This window comes from Ictidomys tridecemlineatus, chromosome 13 (assembly GCF_052094955.1).
Source record: "Ictidomys tridecemlineatus isolate mIctTri1 chromosome 13, mIctTri1.hap1, whole genome shotgun sequence".
In the NCBI taxonomy this organism is placed as follows: domain Eukaryota; kingdom Metazoa; phylum Chordata; class Mammalia; order Rodentia; family Sciuridae; genus Ictidomys; species Ictidomys tridecemlineatus.
The window spans coordinates 12,898,311-12,922,484 of NC_135489.1; the positions used below are offsets into that span (position 1 = coordinate 12,898,311).

General features: G+C 49.1%; 1 protein-coding gene across 9 annotated transcripts in view; it reads right to left on the reverse strand.

Annotated features, from left to right (window-relative positions):
• LOC120885357 (uncharacterized) overlaps positions 1 to 24,174 on the reverse strand; it is a 161,391-nt gene that overhangs the window by 86,296 nt on the left and 50,921 nt on the right. The window contains exon 3 of one of the 9 annotated variants that reach the window (XR_013429504.1): positions 22,218 to 22,868. The exons of the other annotated variants lie outside the window; for them this stretch is intronic. The gene's annotated coding sequence lies outside the window, so the exon portion shown is untranslated. Of the gene's footprint in view, positions 1 to 22,217; positions 22,869 to 24,174 lie in introns of those variants that run through there. 9 annotated transcript variants of the gene reach the window in all.

Sequence of the window (24,174 nt, forward strand, 5' to 3'; positions counted from 1 at the left end):
GATCAGATTTTATCTCTTTCTCTCTCTCTCTCTCTCTCTCTCTCTCTCTCTCTCTCTCTCTCTCTCTCTCTCTTTTTTTCCAAGGGAAGAAACCACACAGAGTGATTTGCTCCAGGTCAGTCAGCTCATGGGTGGCTGCACTGGGGTTAGAAGCTCTGGCCCCAAGATTTCCAACCTGTGGAACCGTCCCTGGAGCCTGATCCTTGGTCCTCCGTGGAGACATGCCAAGAGGCACCTTGAAGCTAGTAACTATGCCGACAGACGGACTTTCTCCCTAAATACTCCCTGCCCACCGAGCAGCAGTCCCTGGGGCTTAGACTGCCTCACCGCTGAGACCAAGGGTGGCAGTTCTTTTGGTTCCTCTGTAACTAATGTCCCCCGGAGAGAGTTCAGGATCCTTCTTATTGTGTATTTTCTTCTGGAGCAAATAAGTCACGTTATTATTTTCCCTGTACTACTGGGGCTGTGACTCTGAGCTGTTTCAACGTCTCTCCTGGGTCTTCCCCAGTGCAGGGCATTCTTCAGGCAGGATGGCTTTCCTGTTTCTATCGGAACACACGTAGTGGACAGTGGCAAGAGTGCTCCCCAGCCTGCAGCTCCGGAGAGCTCCTGGCTGCCAAGGCCAGGCCCTCCTACCTGCAGGACAGTCACATGGAGAGCAGACACATTGCCTGAGGGCATCTCTCAGCCAAGACTTTGAGGGAGAGATCCCAGCTGCTGGGAGAGTGGGGGGGGGCAGGTAGAGATCCTCTTCTCAGGGAATACTGATGACCATTCCACAGATGCACTTAGGGACCTGAGTCTGAAACCTCAGCTCTCACCTCCCTCTCAAAGCCTCCTCCTTCCGGCTCCCAGGGCCTCCCCAGCACTCTGCTCTCCTCTCTCCGTTATTGTTTCAGAGATGCCTTCCTACAGTTCCTTTCTCTCTCTCTGGCTGCCCCTTACCATGGTCCTGGGCCACACTGCCCACTCCAACACAGCCCCCTGCTCTCCGGCCTCTTCCGGGAAACCCATCCAGCTCATTAGTCCTAAACTCCCCTTTCTAAGCTTCCTTCCTGAAGTCAAAGACCTACCACGACCGCCATCAGCCTGCTGTAGTCAGACTGGAATCTCCTCCAGCCTCTGCCATCGACCCGGAGCCCTGTCCCCGGCCCCTGTCCCCAGCCCTGTTACCCACTCAGCATCAGACTTGGCGACAGTCAGGCTGCTCTGTGGGAGGCTGTGATGAAGAGCAAGGGCTCTGGGGACCGATGTGAATCTTAATCTGACTCCTTATTGACAGCATGGCTCAAGTCTCTCTGAACCTTGGTTTTCTCCTCTGCAAAACAAACATGATGCCTGGCTCTCAGGGATGTCCTACGGGTGGATCAGGATCATGCACGTAAGCACACGGCCCAACGTGGAACCCTTAGTGTTCCTCAGTCGTCCTCTTGGCTAAATACCTCCTGCTCAGCCCACATCCGGGCTTGTGTTTACTCCCATAACCTTCTAGAATTCCTTCCCTCCTCCCCTACCACCTAGACCTTCCTCGCCCTGGGTGCAAGACACTGCCACCCGCCCTGGGAACCCTTCCTGAACCCTGTGCAGCTCTCCCCTCCCGCATGCCCCCTGCCGTCCCAGGGTCCTCCTTCTCCTCACCCACACCCCAGGACCTCCGCTGATTCTGCTCTCCGCCCAGGTCAACAGCCTCAGTCCCTGTATTTCACTCTGCCGTCCCTCCTTGACACACACTTCCCAGCTGACAATAGCCAAGGTGACAACCCAGTGGAAGATTCGCAGACTACCAGGGGTTTCCCTGGGACTTCTCCGCTACTGTCCCTGCCCTGGGAAAGGACAGAGCCTTGCTCTCCTCTCCTACCTAGAGTCCCACCCAAACCGCTGCACTGTTTCTGTGGATGGGCCAGGGTTACTCCCCTCAGGGAAGTTCCTGGGGCCTGAATGTCCGTGCCCCCCACCCACATTCGTATATTGGAAACTTGAGTGAGGGTATCAGGAGGGGAGGCATTTGGGTGGAGCTCTCTTGCTGTCGATTCATGCCTGTATACAGAGACCCTGCACAGCTAGCTGCCCGGCCTTTCCACCACGTGAGAAGACCCAGTGAGAAGATTCCTTCCCTGAACCAGGAAGCGGCCTTCACCATACACCGAATCTGCCAGGACCTTCACCTTGAACTCCCCAGTCTCCAGAACCGTGAGAAATACATCTCTGTTGTTTCATGGTTATTCTGTTATATTAGCACACACAGAATAAGAGGAGGATCTTCTAACTGCCACCTTTTTAAAAATCAGATTTTTTCCAGCCCAGATGGGGTGCCGCAAAATCCAAATCCTCAGCTCTCCTGAGCCAGGTTCTAATCAAAGCGATGAGGTTTCCTCTTCTCTTTCTGGTCCTCAGCCCTCCACTCCTGCTCACCAGGTCTTTGTCCCTCTCCCTTCTCAAGGGTCTCCTCCTGATCACTGACCGAGGTCAAGTACTTTCCTCTGGCCCTCTCCAGTAATATCCCACTGTAACCTTTTCCCCAATGTCTCTCTGTCTGTCTGTCTCTGCCTCCCACCAGACCCCCATTTCATCTCACATGCACAAAGCCCTGGGTTCAATCAAAGCAAAAACAGATCCCCAGGTCTCCGAGGCCATCTTGCTTTCAACCCTTTCCCTGGGTGCGGACGACCTCCCACACCTGTTGGGGTGCCGAGGGAAAGGTGGCATTTCCTCGTCTGTCTGTCAGCACCTCTTCCTTCTGGCCGAGCTAATTTGAGAGGATCTTCTTACTCAGCAGGCGTTCAGCACTTGCCCACAGCAGGGTGACAAGGGACTGAGACTTCCCAGGTGAGCCCAGGTGGGAAGCTCCCATCAGGAGCATCAGGAGCCCTGGTGGAGGATGGAAAGGCAGAGCAGGCCAAGCCCCAGAGGAGCCGGGAACATGAAACAGAAAGACGCGTGGGGAGAAGGGGAGCTAGGACAATGGAGAAGTGTTCGTGTGCCTAACAGCTTCAGGGTAGGGAGAAGGTGTCCAGGAATCTAACTGTGGCTGCCAGCAAACTCTGCTGCCAACAACAGCACAATTTTTTTTTTTTTAAATTTCTCAGGATCTTGCACAGCAGATAAACTGCAGACACTTGTCTCTTACAAAAGTCAGTTTCAAAGTATCGGTGAGCCACTGGGGGCAGCCGGGAGAGCACAGAGGTGGAGAGACAGGGAATGATGGACTCGGGGCTCTGCGGACACGCAGAGCAGAGCCAGGGAGCTCAGCCTAGGGGTCCGCGTCCTTGGCCACAGCTGTTTAGGTTCAGCAGTGCTAGCACATGAGCACCCACGAAAGAAGGCATCTCCACTGTGATGGGGAAGAGGGAGACCACGCCCTGGCTCCAACGCTGGGACTCCATGCTCAGCACAAAGCAGGGAGCAAGAGATCCACGTAGGAGGCTGTAGCCAAGGTGGGGACGTGGGATACTGCTTAGCTCACCTGTGGCCCAGGTGGGTTGCAGAGTGAATCCAGACTCTCCCATGCCACGAGAAGGTGGAGCTCAGCCTTCAGCTCCCGCATGTGGCACCTCCTGGGTTTGCGGAAGCATCACCTGGTCCTCAAGCCTTTGCTGGAGACTGAGCTTTCAGGTTCTTGAATGGTCCACATAATCTGTTAAATCCCTTTTTGTTGGGGACTTGGCACTTTATGAGCCTCCCCCTGATGTTTGAGAGAGCAGCCAGATCACCAGGGCTGAGACCCTGGGTCCCTCTTACCCGACAGGGAGACCCCGGCCACTGGCCACTGGCTTCCCAGATGCCATATCTGCCCCTTAGGCTGAGCTCAGAGGAGCAGAGGGCAAGGAGCCCTGGGTCCTCTGAACTGGCCACTCCCTCCCTCTCAGTCCCCTCAAGCCCAGCACTGGAGCAGACTGGGTGCTACATGCTGACTGGCCATGCTACCGGCTCTCCTGATCTCAGGGGACTGGGGCTGCTGTGCCCCGTCAGGTCCAGAACCTGTGGCGCTGGGGGAGGTGGGCGTGGCCTTCCACCCTGTCCTGCTTCCCCTCGCTCCTGCGGCTTTCTCTCCCCTTCTTGGCCATCCGTGGAGTTGCCTGCCTCACCTGTTTGTTTTTCCTCAAGCCTTCGACCTGTTGATGTTCTCCTAGCTTTGACTTCTCCTAGCCTGGGATTTAAAAAGACGATTGTCACCCCCTGTGCTAGATGGTTCCACCAGCGCCTTGAGATTTACGTCACCTCCACGGGAGACAAGGAACACGATTCCGTCACACAGGACTGAATTAGGTCAGTCAGTTAAAACGCTTTGGCATCCTCAGGGCTTCTGTGACATCTCATATTTGCTGCCCAGACAGGCAGCTGTAATGGAGATGAGAGAAAATGCACAGCAATCGCACCGGCTGCAGTGCCGGTGTCCAGCCAGGGCCGCAGGTGGACTCTAGCTGAGGGGAAGACCGATGGATCTTCCATGGACAGAGCTTCACTGTAGGGTGGGGACCGACTAGCAAGTTGCTGGGTGTGTTTGGGGATGCGGCTTTCAGAAAGGAAGACTTCTGGCGTGAGCAGAGGCTTTACGAAGCCCCTGAACGTGCCCAGCGCTGAGTTCACGCCTCCATGGTGAGCTCATTTGCTCATCCCAGACGGGCCTGTGGCCAGGGCACCCAACCCTGGACAATGTACAACAGCCCTGGGCACATCTTCAACTGCAAAGGAAGCCACAGGCCAGATACCAGACATCAGGCTGATGCTTGAACAAGCTAAAAGGAACATCACCCAGCACCCTCCCCAACAACACAGAGACCAAACCCTCATTAAAACCAACCTGAACACTAAAAATAGGAGACCGGGAGTTGATGGTGAAGAAGACAGCCAGAAAGGAAATTCGTTTTTGACCATAGAGGTTGGAAAAGCCTTGTTTCTTCCCTCGGCTGGCAGAGTGGTTGATTGTGCAACCTGTGGGCCTCGGCCTGGGACCTCTTATCTGGGCTGTCAGTTAAACTGACGAAAGGGTAACTCTCCCCGAACAGAGCTATGGCTGGCCCCGGCTCGGGCTGGGATCCGCTCGGCATTGGACCATTCTAGATTATTAGCTCAAAAGGGACCCTTGCTCTCTGTACTTTGTGCTCCTTCCCTACCCCTGGTGAGGGCTCACACTGCCCCGAGGGGCCCCGGGACAAAGGCCCACTTCGGAGTGGAGGGAGCCATGAGCTGTGCCCACCTTGCAGTTTCCTTCAACCCCTGGCTTCCCAGGGAGAACCAAAGCCAAGTTACTAATGAAGCATGAAAGATAAGGAAAGCCTCTCCCTGGTGGTAAACATCGTCCCCGGTCAGGAGTCTCTGGGGGGCGAGGGAGGAGATGTCTTTGAAAATCGATATTTCCTGATTTCAGGGCTACTTTGGCCTCCCAGGCCCTCCAAGAAGGGAGCTCAGCGACAGAGTTCTGTGGACCCACCGGCTTGGGCTGCCCACCGGACAGGGTGGGGCCGTGGGACTCAACCTCTCAGACAGGTCCTGCTCCTTCTCAAGGACTCCAGAAACCCAGGCCTGGTCTGGGCCATGGTTCTCCCTTCTCTTCCCTTGGCTTTCCGTGAACATTCAGGAGATGGCGGTGGCCGCCAGCCTGCATCTAAATAATAAGAAGGTTCCGGACCTTAGCTTAAGAACTCCCAAAAGATCCAGTCTCCTCATGACGGCGTAGGAACTGCTGCTGCTGCTTCTGTCCTCTCCTCTTCTCTCCTCCTTGTCTGTCCCATTTCCCTTCCTCCTCCTTCTCTTCCCCTTCAACGTTAAATCCTTTTAAAACATGTGTTTTCTTTGGTGACCCCATTTGCCTGGTACCCTAACCATGGGCTCACAGGGCTGTTGGGCAACCCAGTTCTGGCTCCATGCTTGCTTTTGACAAACAGCTTCCAGCTAAGAGATGTGTCCCTTGGTCACCAGGGCCAAATGCGGTGTCCCAGACTAACTCACCATTTCCAGTGACACTGACAAGTCATTGAGTCACAGCTGTGGGTACAGCCAGTCTTAGAATGAACTTGAACCAGGAGCCCAGAGGCAGCCTGGCCCTCCCCAGACTCAGTTCTCTCCTCTGTAAAGTGACCAGAAGTCCTCACTGTCCTTTCTAACTATGGAAGGCTTCACCCCAGGTGTCAGTGGGACCCGGCCCCAGGCCTGGACGGGAGCAGCCCTTTTCCCAGCGGCAGCCCCGACCTTCCCACCTCGGGCTTGGTTTCCACCGAGGAGAAAGCTGTGGTCTGGGTGGTGTCCAGAGCCGCGGCTCAGTACCAGCTCACGCCCCTCATCAGGGAGTTGGCTCGAGTGGGGTGGGGTGGGGTGGGGGGAGGAACCCCGTGCCTGCACCTGACGGGTAACCACGGGATGAATTATTTTCACTTCTGTGAAAAAGACCTCTGTGTGGCTCTGCTGAGAAGCCTCCGCAACTTAGAACCACAGTGTCGGGGCCGCATGGAAAGTGGAACAGGCAGGATGTGGTTTGAACTGACAAAAGCTGAGGGTGCCCATTCCTCACCGGGGGTTTGCAGGATGGCGAGGGGGTGGCACCCACCCAGAGCCAACTGTCCACAAAGCCTGGGGCCGCCCAGGCTTAAGCAAGACGGTAACAGAAGGACCACCATCACCACCATCACCACCACACACACCAGCAAAACACAAAAGCAAAGGCACGGACGGTGCTTCTCCTTTAGTATCTGCAGGAGGATGGCAGCCATTGTCCTGCCTGCACGTTGTCCTACCTGCACCCACACTTGACGGTCACAGTAGCCCAAGGGGTCTGCAGGGCTGTGTTAATATTCCCAGTTTCCCCATCAGAGTGTGGAGATGGGGTTATAACTGTGAAAGGAGGAAGCAATACAGCAGGCCCGTGAGTCCAGGCTCCTGATGCCTGATCTCAACCTGTAAATAGGGTCCCATGTGAGAAGGAGGCACCCGTGTCTGCCACAGGGCAGCCTATCACAGCAAACACCCTGACTCGGCCTTGACCTGGGCCATGTCCCTGTGGCTGGGTGCGGTGCGAGGGCAAAGGTCTCACCATGTGCCCCCCACCCCCTGACATCTTGCGGGTCCACGGAGATGCTCAGCTTTAATCCCAAATAATGGAAACACCCAGAGGGCACTAGCCACAACGATGGGGTACAGAACCCTCCAAGCTACCCCAGATCTTCTGGGAAAACGGTTTCTGCCCCGTCCTCCTAAGCCGGTTAGATGAAAAGCCTTTTGTGTGTCTTTTCTGGAAAGCAAAAGGAGGGATGGGAAAGAAAGGACTTAAATGAGTAACTGGAAACTGACGGCATTTCCCAGAACCACAGACTCACTGGGCTCCATCCCTTCTCACCCCAGCACCACACCCACGAGAAACCCTGCTCTCCGCGTTCCATCTGCAGGGACCACCCTTGGTGTGACCCTGGACATCTGGCGTCTCTGCTGAGGGACTGTTCTGAAGCACTGTCCAGCAGTCCCACAGCCCTGATTGGTGGGCTGCTCTGGCCACAGTTTAGGTGGTGTCCTTCCGAATGACTGTGGGGGAAGGGACGCTGTGTACCCAGGCCTCGGTGTCCTCATGTCTAAAATCAAGGTGACGAGACAAGTACCTACGTCATGGCAGTCATGAGGATGGAGTGACTCCATCCAGGATGCTCGGGGCCCGAGTGGGCACCCATGAATGGCAGCTATCATTTTTTTTTAAAAGAACTTTTTTTTTTAATATTTTTTAGTTTTTGGCAGACACTACATCTTTGTTGGTATGTGGTGCTGAGGATCGAACCCGGGCCGCACGCATGCCAGGCGAGCGCTCTACCCTTTGGGCCACATCCCAGCCCCACAGCTATCATCTTTAAGTTCTTTACACAGCCTAATAGTCTTTAAGTCATAAAATCTCAGGCTACTTTTTCTTTTCCTGTGTAGACATTATCCAGAGCCACAGACCTTGTTTCACGTTTCTCTATCTTCCTTCCCTCTCTCTTCAGTCCCTGGAGAGGACAGGAAAAGAAGGACATGCACAAGTTCCCAATACCACCTCCGCAGACTCCTGGAGTTAATGCACAGCACTCAACTGAAATGACGTTTTATTTTTAGCACACATGAGCATTTAATATATGATAAAGGTTACTCCACACGTCAGTGAGGGAAGGACAGACCACTCCAGAAACGGGGCTGGAAAATATGAGCCCATTTTCATCTTTAACCGCTCTCCAAAAATTTTACAGGTGAATCAGAAATTATGCCCTCCCGGATCCAAAATCAAATTATGTACTTCAGAATGAAGACTGTCTCTCTAAGCATAAAAGTGACACACATAGAGATCTGACCGTCAAATAAAAGCCCATGAAAACCACACACAAAAAAATGATGTAATAAAAGAGGAAAATGTCATACCAGATTAAACATTTGTAACATATGTAAAAGTCCATTCTTCTACTGGGTTATTTATCATTTTGTTCACTTTTAAGAGCTCTTTGTATATTAAGGAAATTAGCACTTTGTGTCTAAACGTGTCTATGCCAAATATCTACTTGTTTGTGCTATTCTGTCTTATAGAGCTTATAGCCCCTTTGCAGTTAAATTTGCAAATTGAACAGAAATTAATTATAAGCTGACTTCATTGTATATATATCTATACAGTCACCTCTGATGTCACCTGAGATCTGAGCCTTGCCAAGAATAACATAAACTACACTGCAGAACTGTTTGTTATTGTTAGAGCCTTAGTTGAGTGGGATCACACAGAGTTTGGGGTCTATGTTTTCCCACTGCTTTAAAAAGAAGAAGAAGAAGAAGAAGGGGGGAAAAAAAGAGTTGATAACTATTTTTGTTGGAATTCAGACAGAAAGCTGCCACTCTTAAAAACCCCGTCTGTTTAAACCCAGGCCCTCATTTCTTTGTTCGAAATACCAACCAAGTCACCAGCTTTTGCTGAATGTTTTCAGAGGCAGAGCGAGAGTTACTGCATCCACCAGTGGCTGGCACCATGTCCGTCACCTGAAGGGCACTGACTGTGTTGTGATCTCATTCTCCGTATGCTCCGTGAGGCCTGGACATCAACAGGCCTCATTTCTTCTTTGATTTCTACTATGTTTTTCAAAGCTGGGCTTGTGGAACTTCCAAACAAAACCAGAACAGCTAAGCAGCAAACTTCATGTATTGTCTCTAAATCTCCATGAAGTTTTTATTAGCTTCTGGTCACCAAGAAAGAGATAAAGAAAAAAAAATATCAAAAAACAAAACCAGCAAAGTAATTTGTTAAAGTCACGAAGCTGGACTTGAGGGATAAAGTCCTCCAACTGACCTCGAAGAAGCTCAGGGACACGAAGATCAGCTGCGAGATGACTTGTGTGTCTAGATTTAGAGAAGACTTCTGGCTCCCTAGCAAATTTGTCTGCCCATAAATTCCTTGATTAGGTGAAAGGCCTCTGCCAACGTATCCAGACCTTCAGTTCAGTGTGTCCTTCGTCTGAGCTAATATCGTGACGGAAAGCACGCTCAGTCTGGGTGACACAATATGTAAATTTTAAATTGTGCTCGAGGCTGGTTTCCAAGAGACCAATTTATTAGCCTAGGTGGGAGATGGAAATCACCAAGGCTGTGGCTGTGACGCTACTGGAGGTTTATTAATTGGACCGTTAAGCTCAAGGCGGGACTCTGCGGGCTTCACGCTGCCTACAGAGGACGGCTCGTTTTCAGTGCATGGGTGCCCCTTGCTGGAAAGAGCTGTTATACATTTCTTCTTTGATGGTCCAGTTCAGGCTTCACAAAACGTCATGCAAATGCCCAAAGTAACGTCTTAGTATAATTCACTGGCATTAAAGATAAGCCAAGGGCTTCTCACCCTATCCCAGGATGTCAAAACAAGGGCTCAGCTGTCTGTTCAAAGAGAGGAACTGGTTGAAGGAGCTGCGTGGAACTTGGGGCTTATTCAGGAAACTTTCCACTCTTCAGCTATTGGGGGCAGCAGCATATGGACCACACACTCCCTTTTAAATCCACATGTTTCCTACTCCTCTCTCTTTAACTCTTGGTATTCTTCCCATTAGAAAAAAATAACTATATAAAAGGAGCATGAAAATCTGGCTTACAAATGCTAAAGCAAAACAACAACAAAAAGCAAGCAAGAGAAAAACCAAAAAAAAAAAAAAAACAAACACTCCAATGTTTTTATTTTCTAGAACTTTCTTTCCCCCAGCAAGTAACCTATTTTCTTCCGGGTAGGAAGTTTCCTCCCACCAGGTATAAATACAGTGTTCTCTCTACCAGAGACAGTCAGAAGAAAAAAGAAGCAGCTATAACCTGTTTTGTGAGAGACTTTTGGAGAATCTTTTCATGGGACACTTCTGGTTTTGGTTTTTACCCAGAACCAAGATCTAGACAAGCAGTTACTCTTACCGTTCCTCAGTCTGGTGATTTATTTATTTATTTTTCTTTTCTAGCTCAAAAGTAGCGCTCTTCAAGGGTCCTGGCTTTGGGTGGGAATCTCTGGTCTGACATTCTATCTGGTGTGCTCCTGGGCTTTATCCTAAGTCCAAGGTCAGGGCCACCATGAGCGGTAAATGCCCGTGGGACAAACAGCAGCTGTGGTCTTCTTTGGTGTCCTCTGAGGCTGTAATGATTTTCCCTTCGCTCACTCGGCCTCAGCCACACGGGTTGTATTATATAAGGGAGATTTCTCCGCTGCCATGTCACTCGCGCTTGGCTTCCTTTGGGCTCCTTCAGTCTTTCTGACGCTCTGTAACCAGCTCTTGTCTTAGATGTTAAATCCTCTTCCTTTGAAATGCTTGGAATGACTTCTGTTTTCCTGACTGGTCACCTGATACAGACACGGTCCCTGAGTTAGACCCAGCTCCCCAGCCCCAGCGGTCCATCTTCCTCCTCCTCTTCCTCACCTTGGGACCAGTCTCTGGAGCTGCCAAGGGAATTGTGGGTAAAAAATACAGAACTAAAATAGGCCTGAGGAAATCGCACGCATCAGTTAATTCGCCAGCACAAGTTAGTGCTCAGGAAAGAAAAGAGCCTCAGGACTGATGGGGGCTCATGTCTCCTCTGCCATTGGCCGTTGAGGTGGCCTCGAGCTAGATACTTTGCTCATGTTGAATGGGTTGAATTGTGCACCCCCCAAAAAAGATATGCTGAGTATCCTAGAATGTGACCTTACTTGGAAAGAGTCACTGAGATATAATTAGTTAAGCAGATTAGGTCCCCCTGGCATAGGCTTGCTGCTCCATCCAACACGACCATTTTTCTTATAAGAGGCACAAATACCACATTGCAGAGAGAGCACCACGCAGTGACAGAGACAGGTACTGAAGCACTGCAGCTGCAAACCAGAGACTGTCAAGGATCGGCAGCCCCCACCAGAAACCAGGAACAGCAAGGAAGGGTTCTCTGCAGTGCGTCAGAGAGACCAAGGCAGCTGGTGCCTGGACTCCTGACGTCTGGCCCCCGATTGTGAGAGAAGACACTTGTGTTGTGTCGGCCATAGGCTTGGGGCGCATACCTTTCTGGGTCTCAGTTTCCTTGTCTATAAACATGGGATTGTAACACTTTATAGAGACTTGAGCAATCAAGTAACTCTACAAGCATCTGGCACACGGAGGCAGAGGAAATGCAGAGCCTGTTTCACGTTCGCCAAGGTCTATGACTGCAAGAGGTCAAAAGTGGCCGAACCTCCTGGTCCTCTTCTGAGCCTTTTTTTTTTTTTTTTAAGTACTGGAGATGGAACTCAGGCATTTTACCACTGAGCTACATCCCAAGGCCTTTTTATTTTATTTTATTTTTTTGAGACAGGGCATTGTTAAATTGCTGAAGCTGGCTTTGAACTCGCAATCCTTCTGCCTCATCCTCCCGAGTCGCTGGGATTACAGCGTGCACCACCACACCGGGCTTCTGAGTCCTTCTTAAAAAAAATCCAGGAGAAGAGATTGTCAGCCACAGCCCAAGCTCTGGCAGAGGAGACAGCCCTGGTTTGGTCTGGCTGTTTGTATCCGGGTAGGAATCCCAGGAAGAGAGAGCACTGCCCCTCAAGGATGGGCAGCCTGCCCATCCTTCTTACTACCACTTAGGAACACTTGAAAATAATTTTCGAAGGAAGCAGATAACTTTCCAAAATGTTTAAGGGGTGCAAATGAGAAACAGAAGGTCTTAAGACGCACACATGTGCATGTAAAGCCTGCGGCTACAAGGGAACAGGGATGTGTCCGCATCAGGTGAGGCCCGGTTTCTGGCTACCAGCTGCTCAGAGCTCAACTTAGGGCAGACAAGACAGTGAAGGGGCTGGCAGCAAATATGTGCTTGGAAGGCCTCGCCAGCCCAGGCCGCTCTCTCTCCCCAATGCCAAACAAACCTGCACTCTGGGAAAAATGCAAAATGCAGGACTGACCTCCCCCTGGCTGAGTCATCTCACCTTTAAGCCAAGGTTGGAAGGAGCTTTTAACCATTAATACTGCATGTCTCCAGAGCACAGAACTGCCAGGAGGGACGCAGGCCCAGGGAACTCTAAATAGCAATTAGGCAAAATCCTAAATTACAGACTTTTCACTCCACAGAGAAATGCAAATTACAATTTTGCCTCCTCCAAAAGCCCACAGCCTGGTTTTGCTCTCCATCTACAAAGTGCATCCCTCCACCCTCCAAGCACCTCCCCAAGGAGGCTTTCTGCACAAACCAGAAAGGGGACACGTGGGTGGTTACCTCTGTAGTGTCCCCTTCTTGCCAAAATCCTGGAGAGAGGAGGGAAGGGAAGGAGAGAGAATAAAGGAGAAGAGAGGGAGGAAGAAAGAGAAAGAGAAAGAGAGGGGAGAAGGCGGAGAATTGGGAAGAGGGGAGGGAGGGAAGATGGAGGGAGAGAGGAAAGGAAGAAGAAAGAGAAGTTCTTCTGCATTGTAATGTCAACCCCATGTATCTCTCAGTCACTCTCTGCTAAGTGCTGCAGAGAAACCAAAATAGAAGACGAGACCTTTATGTTCAAGTAGTTTTCAATCCACTCCAGAAAAATAAAAGCCAAAGTGCAACTTATTCAAGCTCCTAATTCCATGTCACAGGTAACTTACTGCTGTAGAAATTTGGATGGAGGGAGACAGGAGAGAGGTGAAGGAGGACATGCTTCATGAAGGAGAGAGAGACACATGAACAGGATGGGGTGCAGGGGCCAGAGGAGGCCTGGTTAGGAGAAGGGAGACAGTGAGGCCCAACCTCCCTCATCCCAGTGAGTGACCTGCCCTCGGGCATCCCTGATGGGCACGAGGCCCCTCTGAACAACCACCCAGAGAAGTGGGCCACAGGTCCCATGGGGCTCCCTGTGCCTGGTTCTCCAGTGACGAGTCCTGTGTCCTGCAGGGATCCCCGAGTTCCTGGAGGGCAGGGGTCTTTCGCCCTTTGCACATCTAGCCCAGGGCACAGTGCCCGGGACCCAGGCCACAGACACAAGTTGTATGAATAGGCAAGAAGGACAGTGGGCTCCCGGGAGGCACTCCTTTGAGTCTACTGGGCTCTCAGTGTAGGTGGCAACTCACAGAAGGGGTCAAAGAAGTGGCCCTGTCCTTCCATGGTGCTGTGAGAGTCCTGCCTTTGTTGGGTTTGTAGGGTCCTTGTCTCCGGCAGCTCCATCCCAGCTGTCTCTGAAGACTCGGCTCCTCGCCCCGTAAGCCTCCATCCCTTCTTAGCATGGCTGAAGCCCCACGGAGTCCCCTGGGGCAGGGAAGGGCTGACCCAGGTGGAGGTGTCGCCAAGCCTCCCCTTTTCCTTGGGTGCCCACCAGGAGAGCCCAAAGAAGGCCTGCCTAGCTCCAGGTCTGGACCTTGATGGTGCCTCCGATCTTCTGGCTCACAGGCGTGTCCTGGCTCTGGCCTGGCCTGGACCCGCAGAAGCCCAGGAATTAGGGAGGGCAGGAACCCCGGGGGAGGAAAAGGCAGTTGGGGTGAGGAAGGAGGGAGGGAATGTGTGGCTGCTGGGCTGGCAGGAGACTGGGAAGGGGTCAAACCCGCCCCCCCCCCCCCACTGAGGCCTCTGAGCAGGGCACAGCACTAAGAATTCACCCTGAGAGCAAAGGAGAGTTGTAATGAGTTTTAAGCAGAGGAGACACAGGGCTCGATTTGTGTTTTGGACAGACAACCCGGGCTTTGATATTTTTAGCTCTGAAGGGCTGCGAGGTTAATGAGTCACTTTTTGCAGGTCGGGTCTTGCATGTACTCATCCATCAATACCCATCTCTGATTGATCATCTCGACTCCCAGGGCGCTCAGATTTGCAGGGCTGGAGGGGAGCTCTGAACAGGGAGCCCGTGACGTCCTTCCCCAGATTCCTGGGTTCAAATCCATTTCTCTACAAGTCATTTGAACTTTTTAAATATCTATTTCATAAGACACCAGACACAGGCTGCTGTGTACACGTTCCAACAGGAGATGATGGACATAAGTCAGTCACTTGAGTATAAGTTACTGCTGCAAATCAAGAGCATCTGCACGGGAGTGTCCAAGAGCCCGACATTCGTGACACGAGTGTTGCTTAAAAACGTCTCCACTTGTGCAGCCTCATAGAGCCAAGAGGCTGTTCACCAACTGCGACCTCACTTGAGCCCTGCAACCATCAAGACACAATTTCCAGGGACAGACGACCTGGGTCAGACCCCAGCCCTGCCATTTACATACTGTGCAACCCAGGATAGGGTACTGACTGTCTCTGTGCCCCAGTGGCTTTGTTTGTAAGTTAGGAATTATAATAGACTCTACATTAAAGAGCTGCTATGAGGACTAAGTGAATCGGTACAATCAGTGTCATCTACTTTTATCATCCCCTGGCTATCAAGACATGGCCAGAGGGTAACTGAAATTTGTTACTTTCCCATTTACTCCCATTTACTTTTTGGCCCTTCCATTCCAAGCAAAGAGCCCTCACTGTGTTCCAAACTTTGGAAATTCCCATTTTTACTTCTTCCCAGCTTGATTTCAGAAGGGCTGTAGGCCTGCTCCATTCCTTGGATGGTGTCAATTCCCATCTAAGTGGTAGTTAACATATTTGCAGGGGTTTAAAATTGGGGGCTCCACAGTGAATTGACACTGGACGTAATTGTGTGGTATGAATTAAGCCATGGGCATTTGCATGCCCAGTTTCCAGAATAGTCCAAACACTCAATGTGTGAGACTGAGGGCAACAACGGGAAGCACCACCTGGTTCCTGAAGATCCGTTATTGAATCCTGCACATCATACAGTCAGTCCGCCACGCAGGATGAGTAGTTATAAAGTGATCTCATTTAATTGACTAAAGTGCTGAGCTTAAATCATACTGTAAAGCTGAACACCGGTCTGAAATCACATCAGTTAATTCTGGCCAGCTGATCAAATCCTCTGCTACTTAATAAACTTTACAATACAGTGCTTACCGATTTGAATTAAACATGATTTTAAAAATCTACAGACTTACGAAACTGGCCAATTAGAGGTTATTTGACTCAAAAGGTGTTCTTCAACTTTACAGAAAAAGGTCCATTGGAAGTATTCCACAAGTTCCAATCTCCCCATGGGTGTCGAAAATTCGTTGAAGCTGGGCGTGGTGGTGCACGCCTGTAATCCCAGCGGCTTGGAAGGCTGAGGCAGTAAGATTGCGAGTTCAAAGCCAGCCTCAGCAAAAGTGAGGTGCTAAGCAACTCTGTGAGACCCTGTCTTTAAATATAATGCAAAATAGGGCTGGGGATGTGGCTCAAAGGTTGAGTGCCCCTGAGTTCAATCCCCAGCACCAAAAAAATTTTTAAAAAATCATTCTACCAAAATGCATTGTTTCAGGAATATACTTATTTTACAAATAAATCAAGCTATAGCATTGTTGTTTAAGTCTAAGAACAAATGCTAATAATGAGCGCACAGAGTATGCAAAAGACTAAAACACAGGAATGCGTAGAGGTGATCGATAGGACAGAGAAAGACAACTGAACAGGAAAGAAAAGACAAGAAAATCAGGCAGCCCCAAGTCATCACGACCCATGGGACACACTAAGGACAACAGAAAGAGTCTGTGGTTTTGATCCCGTGACCGTGCCATGTCAGCAGGCAGTGGAGAGAAAGAGGCTTCTCAGTTCTTCTTCTGTGGGAAACAAGGCCAGCCCCACCGGGCGGGACCTCATCATGAGAGGCAGAGTACACCAGCCAACTGGTCCACCTCGGTGCTGGGTGCTTGGGTTTTCTTCCCAGGTCTTGTCGGGTGCGTGGGCTCCGCCCATGATTCTGTATGCTGCAACCTTTGACTTTCACTTTTCAACTTCATGCTCTGGCCACTTCGTTACCTGGGAACCTGGGCTCACCTGACTCTGGGTCTCGGAGGCAGCAGGCACCTTCTTTAATCTGCAACCCCTGGCTCAGTTCTTAACCCTCGCCCTCCTTTCCTGCTTCGTGGAGCTAACAGCTGGCAGACAGGCATGCTGGAGCTGTGGGGTCTCTGGATCTTGATCGCAGCAGAACACTTGCTCAGGCCTCTTGTCTAAATCCCAGTGGAGCAGATTAGAAATTCAGTGGCCTGCCAATAGCTCCAGATCAGCAATACCCAAGGGTCTTCGGGACCCCACAGGACAGTCCCCTCACACCAACACTCCTGTATGGAGTATTACACCTTCTGAACGATTCCCTGGGCATAAAAATAAAGGCTCTCGAATTTTTTTTAAAAGTAAATCTCATCACTAGCAAACTTCCCCAGCCTCCAGACAATCTGAGGTACTCTGCACCTGGACTGACTCACAGATGATTTAAAAACGGTTCTCAAAGACTGCTGTTCAGGGTGAACTTGCAGAGAGAGATGTTGCTAGTTCTACCTGGATCCAAAGTCCCTGTATTTGACCCTGGTCATTCCAGTTTATTTTCCATCACCAACTGGAGTGAGGTATAGAATCTGTGCCTACCAATTGATGGTAGGAAGCTTATTTGTATAATGGAAGGCATAATCAAGATGGAAACAATCTGAACAACAATTGCTCACTGCTCCCTGCTGATCTGAATTGTGCACTGCCCAGCCTTTGTGTTTCCAAGGTTAATTGCACAAGAGCATACAGAAAGAGCTGATCTGGCAGTGGTCCATGAATGGCCTATAAGGACAACACGAGCCAACCCAGGGATGCTAATGTCACCCACAGCCACATTAGCTGAAGCTTATTATCCAGGCCATTTTAAGAGGCACCTGAATCTGAACCATGTACAGAAAAGGTTGGACAGGATAATTGCTACCATCATATGAATACTGTTTGGAGGAATTAAATATGCTTAGCCAGAATAAGAGAAAATTCTAGGAGGACAGTATATTGATTTGCCTCCAGTAAACAAAGGTCTACAATGTGAATGTTGTATAAGACTTGACCTTGACCTTGACCTATGTGTTCAAAGTCTTGATGGTGGCCCAAAGCACAGAAGTCAAATTTCCTTTCTATATAAGGACTTTCCTATATTGTATATGATCCCAACCACAAAATAAGTTGTACTCATAAGTAGTATGCACCCCATCATGGAAAATAGTCAACCAGATGCTGAATTCCCAAGTGTCAGAGCTGAAGAAGGGATGGCGTCAAAGGACACCAAGACTTTCCCTGGTTGCATAAGTACTTAATTCCCATGCAGCCTCCTCATTTGGGATCACTTTGTGTGTCCTCTCCACCTATCACAGAACCTTCCCCAGGCCCAACTCTCTACAGACTCTGCCTTCAGTATTTGGTTCAAAGAGAAAGACGGCACCGGCTAGAGAGGAAGCCCCAGGAACTGCAGCCAGCAAGGCCTCTGCGCTGCCTGGTGCACCTGCTCTTCCTCAGGACTGTGTCCATCTCATGCTTCCACATCACAGGAGACCTTGACACCTCTACAACAAATTCCTCCTTTTGTAGCCTGACTCAGTTTTCACCACTGATAAATCAGACAGCTTCCCTACTTCAGTCTAGTGCTTTCACAACAATGATACCACAAGGTAGCTCAAGTTCACTTAAGCAGGAATTTGGGGCATAACTTTAGAATAGACTTTGTTCCCAACCTTATACCCTGAGTGTGGAACAAACATAGGACATTCAGATTGGCCTCGTGGTAACTCACACGGAGTACGCAGGATATCTGGAAGAACGGAAAGAAGGACATTGGGAATAGATCCATTTACATTTTAATTTTAAAACATCATGTCCTGCCATGCACATGGGATTCCTAAGGCAGCTCTTTATTGTGCAAGTACCAATTTCTCTCTGAAATGCCTCCCCATCCGTTAAGTCTTATACCTGTTGTTTCTGGCCTGGAACCAAGAAAATGGCACAGCCACTAAAAGTTCACTTGTTACGCAGCTGGCCTGACAGTTAATTAATGGGCTTTATTGCGTTGGAGGGCAGGAGGCCTTCCCCAGCCAAGTTTAGGACCCAGTTGGGTCTCCAGGGATGAGTGCCTCTATCGAAGCTCAGATGTCGTGCTGTGAACTCCCCAAGCTCTTGGCCAAGCTCGGCTTCCTGTTTGGAAAGCTATGGCCCCATGTCTCTCGTGAACAAGCCCTGATAGAGATCAAAGCAATCCTTCAGAGCCCCACTTTGATGAGTTAAAGGAAAATGAACAGCAACACGAGGATTAAATGTCCCTTACAATTCCCTTTGGGGTGTAAATACTAGGAAGAATGCACTGGGCCAAACTATCTCTGGGGTTTTGTCACACTGCGACCACATGGGGAGTACAGAGCAAGGCTTCTGACAAACTGAGAGACGCCTCCAGGTCCACCTTGACCCAATTGGTCACAGTAGGGTCCTGACAGGGGTGGTAGTGGAAAGGGCACCTGTGCTGTCCTATAATCTTCTCAAATGGACATGTAGCCATCTAAAATTTGGATTGCTATTTTTTGCTTTGAATTACTCATTGCATGAAGCGATTCTGCACAGTTGTAGATATCTCATAGGGCTCTGGATTTATAAGAAAAACTGATTTGGCTGATGTGTTAATTGCTTACTAAAAACAGCTCTCTCTCTCTCTCTCTCTCTCTCTCTCTCTCTCTCTCTCTCTCTCTCTCTCTCTCTCTCAAAGGGGTTTGCATAACATATAGAACATCAAAGGTGGATGCTCATTCAATCTGTCTCATCAATGTGCAATGAATGGCCCTGCATGGAAACCCATAAAGGGTTTTGCTTGCTTGCTTCTTTGTTTTTATTGAGGTGAAATTCACATGCCATAAATTGATCATGCTTAAATGAACATTTCAGTGATATTGAGTACATTCAGCATGAGGCACCACCACCACCTCTGTCTATTCGCAAATCATTTCCACCCATGCCCACCCTGCTGCACCCCAGTCCTTTTCCCCAGGCCCTGACCATCACCTACCCACTTCCTGTCTCCATGGATTCACCTGTTCTGAACACATCACACACATGGAGTTTTACAGTATGGCACTTTTTCATAATGATTTAGGTCTTTTAAAAAATGTCTATCTCCCCTGGTGTTACCATGTTCTTCATAGGAATTCTGCACCCCAGGTAGCCAGGAGCCAGGGCTCCAGCCCCACAGCGTTGACACCTGTCATTCACAGGCTGAGCCTCAGGATGCCACTGTTGTGTTTTTGCTATAATAGACTTTTACATAAACTGAGGAAAACGGACAATAAATAAAAGGGAATTCTAATTTTGATAAACAGACACATGGCAGCTACGTAAGGTTTAGGAGTCAAACCTTCTCTTACTCATTATTTATGACTAATTTTAAAAATCCCTTTAAATCAGATTTTGGTGGTGCACGCCTATGATCCCAGCGGCTCCAGAGGCTGAGGCAGGAGGAATCGTGAGTTCAAAGCCAGCCTCAGCAACTTAGTGAGGCCCTAAGCAACTCAGTAAGACCCTGTCTCTAAATAAAATACAAAAAAAAGGGCTGGGGATGTAGTTCAGTGGTAAAGCATCTCTGGGTTCAATCCCTGGTACAAAAAAAAAATCAGATTTTGAACACCTCATATGGAAGCTATATGAATCTTTTATTAATTACATGCCAGGATCAAAACAAAATAAAACATTTGTTCTAAATGTGAGCTTGCACACTCAGGACAAAGCCCTCTGAGCTGAATAAATTCTCATGAGGCTTCTGTACCCACCAGTAGGCCAAGTGCTATGTTTATAGCCCCGTGAGATGTGATACAGGGCTTGCTAAAATTGACAAACAGCATATTCTCTAGTACTTAAACCACTCTAAAATCATTTGTTTTTTAATGGAGACAGTGTATTTGTGAAATCAAAGTCAAGACTTATCCAAAGGTACTCAATTTGCATTTCTGACTCCTCAGACCCCTAGCAAGTAATTAAAGGTTTATATATTGACAGTTATAGATTTTTCAGCCCTGCCATTAAGACAAACATTGCTTTTGTGTGATGAATAAATTAAATAGAAAGGCATTCTCGAACTAGAATACACTACACTAAAAAGTGACCATATTGAATAATGCCTGAGATATGCATATAGGAATAAATAAATGTGTGCATATAGAAAATCAACAAATTATAGGTTCTCAAAGAGGCTGCAATCAATTATGGGAACATGACAATATGAAAAAGAAAACAACTTGATTAGGAATATGAAGTACCAAAACACTGAAGAGTGCTCGGTCCCAAGGAGAAGAGTTCTAGAGGACAGGGACAGATAGGAGGGCTATGGAGGAGGCAGAGCATGTGACCCACGGGCCCAGTGTCACCTCCCTGCAGTGTTACCTGGCTCTGCTTCACCCCAGGCAGGCTGATGGCTTTCCTCTGCTGACTCTGTCTCCGACTCCTGCAGATTTCCATAGCTTTTTGAACACGTGCTTAGTTGTAACCCTCAGAAATTGCTTTTTCTCGTTCATATCCTTATTCAAGAAATTCCCAGCACAGGGAACAAGACATACGTAGCCCATCGTTGGCTCTTCTGGTCCACTAAATGCATTGCAATTAATGTGCCAACTTGTCTCTGTCTTCTATAGGACTGTGAGCTACCCACTGTTCCCAGAATGCAGGGCTGGGCACACTGTGAACCAATGCTACCAAAATGAACGGGTGCTCCATGGGTCAGAGGCAGGAAGGCCAGAAGCCAAGAGGTGTTGGGAGTGAGAACTGGAGTGACAGAGTGGTGATGTGAGAGAAGGGACGGTAAGTGAGATGCATGGTCAAGAGAACCTGACATTCCTGCAAAAATTCAGGAAGAGCCACAAGACAAACCCAGTTCCAAGGATCACTTCATGGAGTGGCTTTGCTTCCCTCACTAATCCTTGAGCTGTGGCCTGGGTGTTTATCTCCCTCTCAGTTCCTATGCTGAAATTCTAACCCCCAAGTGATGGCATTAGGAGATGGGCCCTTTGGGAGATAACTAGGGTGGAGTCAATGCCACTAGTGCCCTATGAGGACACAACAAGAAGGCATCGTCCAGGAGCCAGAAGAGGTCCCTCACCAGACTCCCAACTGCTTGGCTTGGACTTCCCAGACTCCCGACCTGTCATTTAGGATCTACCCACCAATGATATTTTGTCATAGCAAACCAAACTGGCTGGCACCCTTTTTATGTTACAGATCTAACCATGTGTCAGCGCAAGTACTGTGAAACAAGTTCACCCCGTCTGCAGCAGGGTGATCTGCCGTGAAGGACAGGCTCATTGAAAGATCAGTGTGGTTGGCGTGCCTCGCCTGCTTTATGTTGTGCGTTCTCCAAGGAGACAGGTCACTGTCAGCCTATGAGTCACAGTGCCTCTCTTCCAGCTCTTCATGGACACCCCGGGCCACAGGTCACAGTTCATCTGGAGTGGCGGCCACTCTCAGCGAGTCAAGTGTGAGTCACAGAGTGCGACACTGCAAAGGCATGGGCTCTGTGGGTACAAGGTAATGAATTTGTAAACTTCACTAAAATAGCCCGAGCATCAACTCGGGATATTGGTTGCCTAAGCAACAGAGAGGTTAAAGCAGCAATAAATTATGGGCAGTCTTATCAAAACAGAGCGGTTACTGTTTTACAACAGGGATTAGCACCCCGGCTGTTGGCTGCCAAACACCAGTCGGCGTGGAAAAATGATCAAGTCCATGTCAGAGGCAAACAGAAAGCCACACCAAGCTCCAAGGTCCAAGAAGACGGAGGTCCAAATCTCAGACAGTTTGAAAAACACGAGAACTCCATCCCAACCTCTGCTCATAGTCTCTCCGACCCTCGGGGAGACTTCCCCCTGAACACAGGGGAACGCAGAGGTTCCAAGACTAAAACACCAAGACACTTGGAAAAAAAAAAAACGCAGGAGGCAGGGGGCCTTGGAGCTCTAAAAGACCAAAAAATTAATTGAGTCAGAACAATAAAGCTTTAAAATTTTAATAAGAAATACCTGTCAGCCACTTAGATGAGTGAAAACACCTGAAGAAAGAAGCCACATCTATAACAACTTTTTAAAAATCTTTTTCTTTAGCACCCATAGTGACCTTCAGGGACGCTGCTGTTCAAAGGAGATTGGGCATGTTGGCCGGGGTCTTAGGGGAAGACACAGGACCACGGTCATTTCCCTCAGTCCCATTCTAGCGTTTCATTAATTTTTTTAGCCTATGTCTTGAGCCTGTGTCTAAATGCCTGTCACTCATTTGGTGACTTGCCCACTCGTGGGATTTCTCAACTGTCTCTCCCTCCCTCTCTTTCTCTCTCTCTGACTCTGGTCCCACATTCTCCTCTCCAGTCACACTGATTTCTCTGTCCCATATGCAGTACTCCTTGTTCTTTTCTCCTTGAGGACCCAGGTCAGAACATCAGTGACCTGGTGACATCTGCCCTGTATGTGCGGCACTTACCAAAGGTTTGCTCCCGTGCTCTTTGTGCCCAAGTTAGGCCTCAGTTAGACCGCCAGCTGGTGGGAAAGGCCCAGCAGGGACCTTGCTCTTGGATGTTTACACCATGTGACCCGGGACTCCACCTGCACAGGGGAGGACCCACTGTCAGAACAGCAAGAGGAGGATAAACACGGTGCAGAGCCTGTGAGCTCCTGTGCCTTGGACACGCCCCCCTGGGGCTAGCACAGTGCCAAGCCATGAATGCCTCAGGGGAGAGAGAGCTGCCTGTCACCTGGAGGGACTTAACAAACACCCATGGGGCCTTTCCCAGTGAGAGGACCCAGTGAGCCCATACAGATCCCATGAGACTTGAGGAGAAAAGCTGGTGCTGCTACATGCCCCTCTTCTGCAGCCTGACAGATGCGGAGGTCAGAGACAGGTGTGGAGAAGACCCAGATCTACAGGGGTGTAGCCCACCCACAGAAAGACACAGAGGCTCAGAGGAAGACATGCCAACTGAGTCACTGGTTTTATTCCTCTTACCATCCCAAATGCAGTGAGGATTCTGGACCCCTGCACTCCCCTTCAAGTCGATGCTCAGCAAGCTCTCTGTGCAGGCCTTTCAGACAGGAGGACAGTAGTTTTTTTGTCCTGCCTGAATCTTGCCTTATTGAGCAAATATGAATGAATGTTCATCTCTGCCTCCCAGGACACCAACTGAGACAAGTCACATCCATACTAATACAGATTTGGTTGAATATTCTCATCTGCCAACCTTTTATATCTATTCAGGTATAATCAAAACATTCAAATGCACAAGTCTTAAATGTTCAGTCTGATGAGTTTTGACAATTATATAACCTGTGTAATCACCACTTCAATCAAAATAGAGAACATTCCATCACTCTAGGAAGTTTCCTTCCAGGCAATCCCACCCTCACCCCCAGAGACATCTGATTTATAATACCATAGTGAGGTTTTGCCTATTTTTGCATTTCATAGAAAAGAAGTCAAATATTTGGCATTCTTTGGGTGCTGACTTTTTTTTAGCTCAACACAATGTTCACCTATGTTGCATGAATCAGTAGTTTGTTCATTTTGAGTAGAATTCCATCATATGAATTTCTTTATCTAACCTCCTGTTGATAAACCCTTGAGTTGTTTCTATTTTTTGTCTATTATTATTAAAAAAAAAAAAAAAGCTGCTGTTGCAATCATGGACAAATCCTCCTGTGCACATCTTATATGCGACACGTGCACCTCAGGTTGTATACATGTTTAACGCTCTAAGAAACTGTCAACTGTTGTGCTGTGTTATATTCTAACCAGCAACAAATAAGAGCTCCAATTGTACTACATTTTCCCCTTAATTTGGTGCTGTTGTTTTTTAGGGTGTTGTTTTGTTGGTTGTTTCAAGTCAGTCTTGGAGGTACAAGACGGGATCTCTTT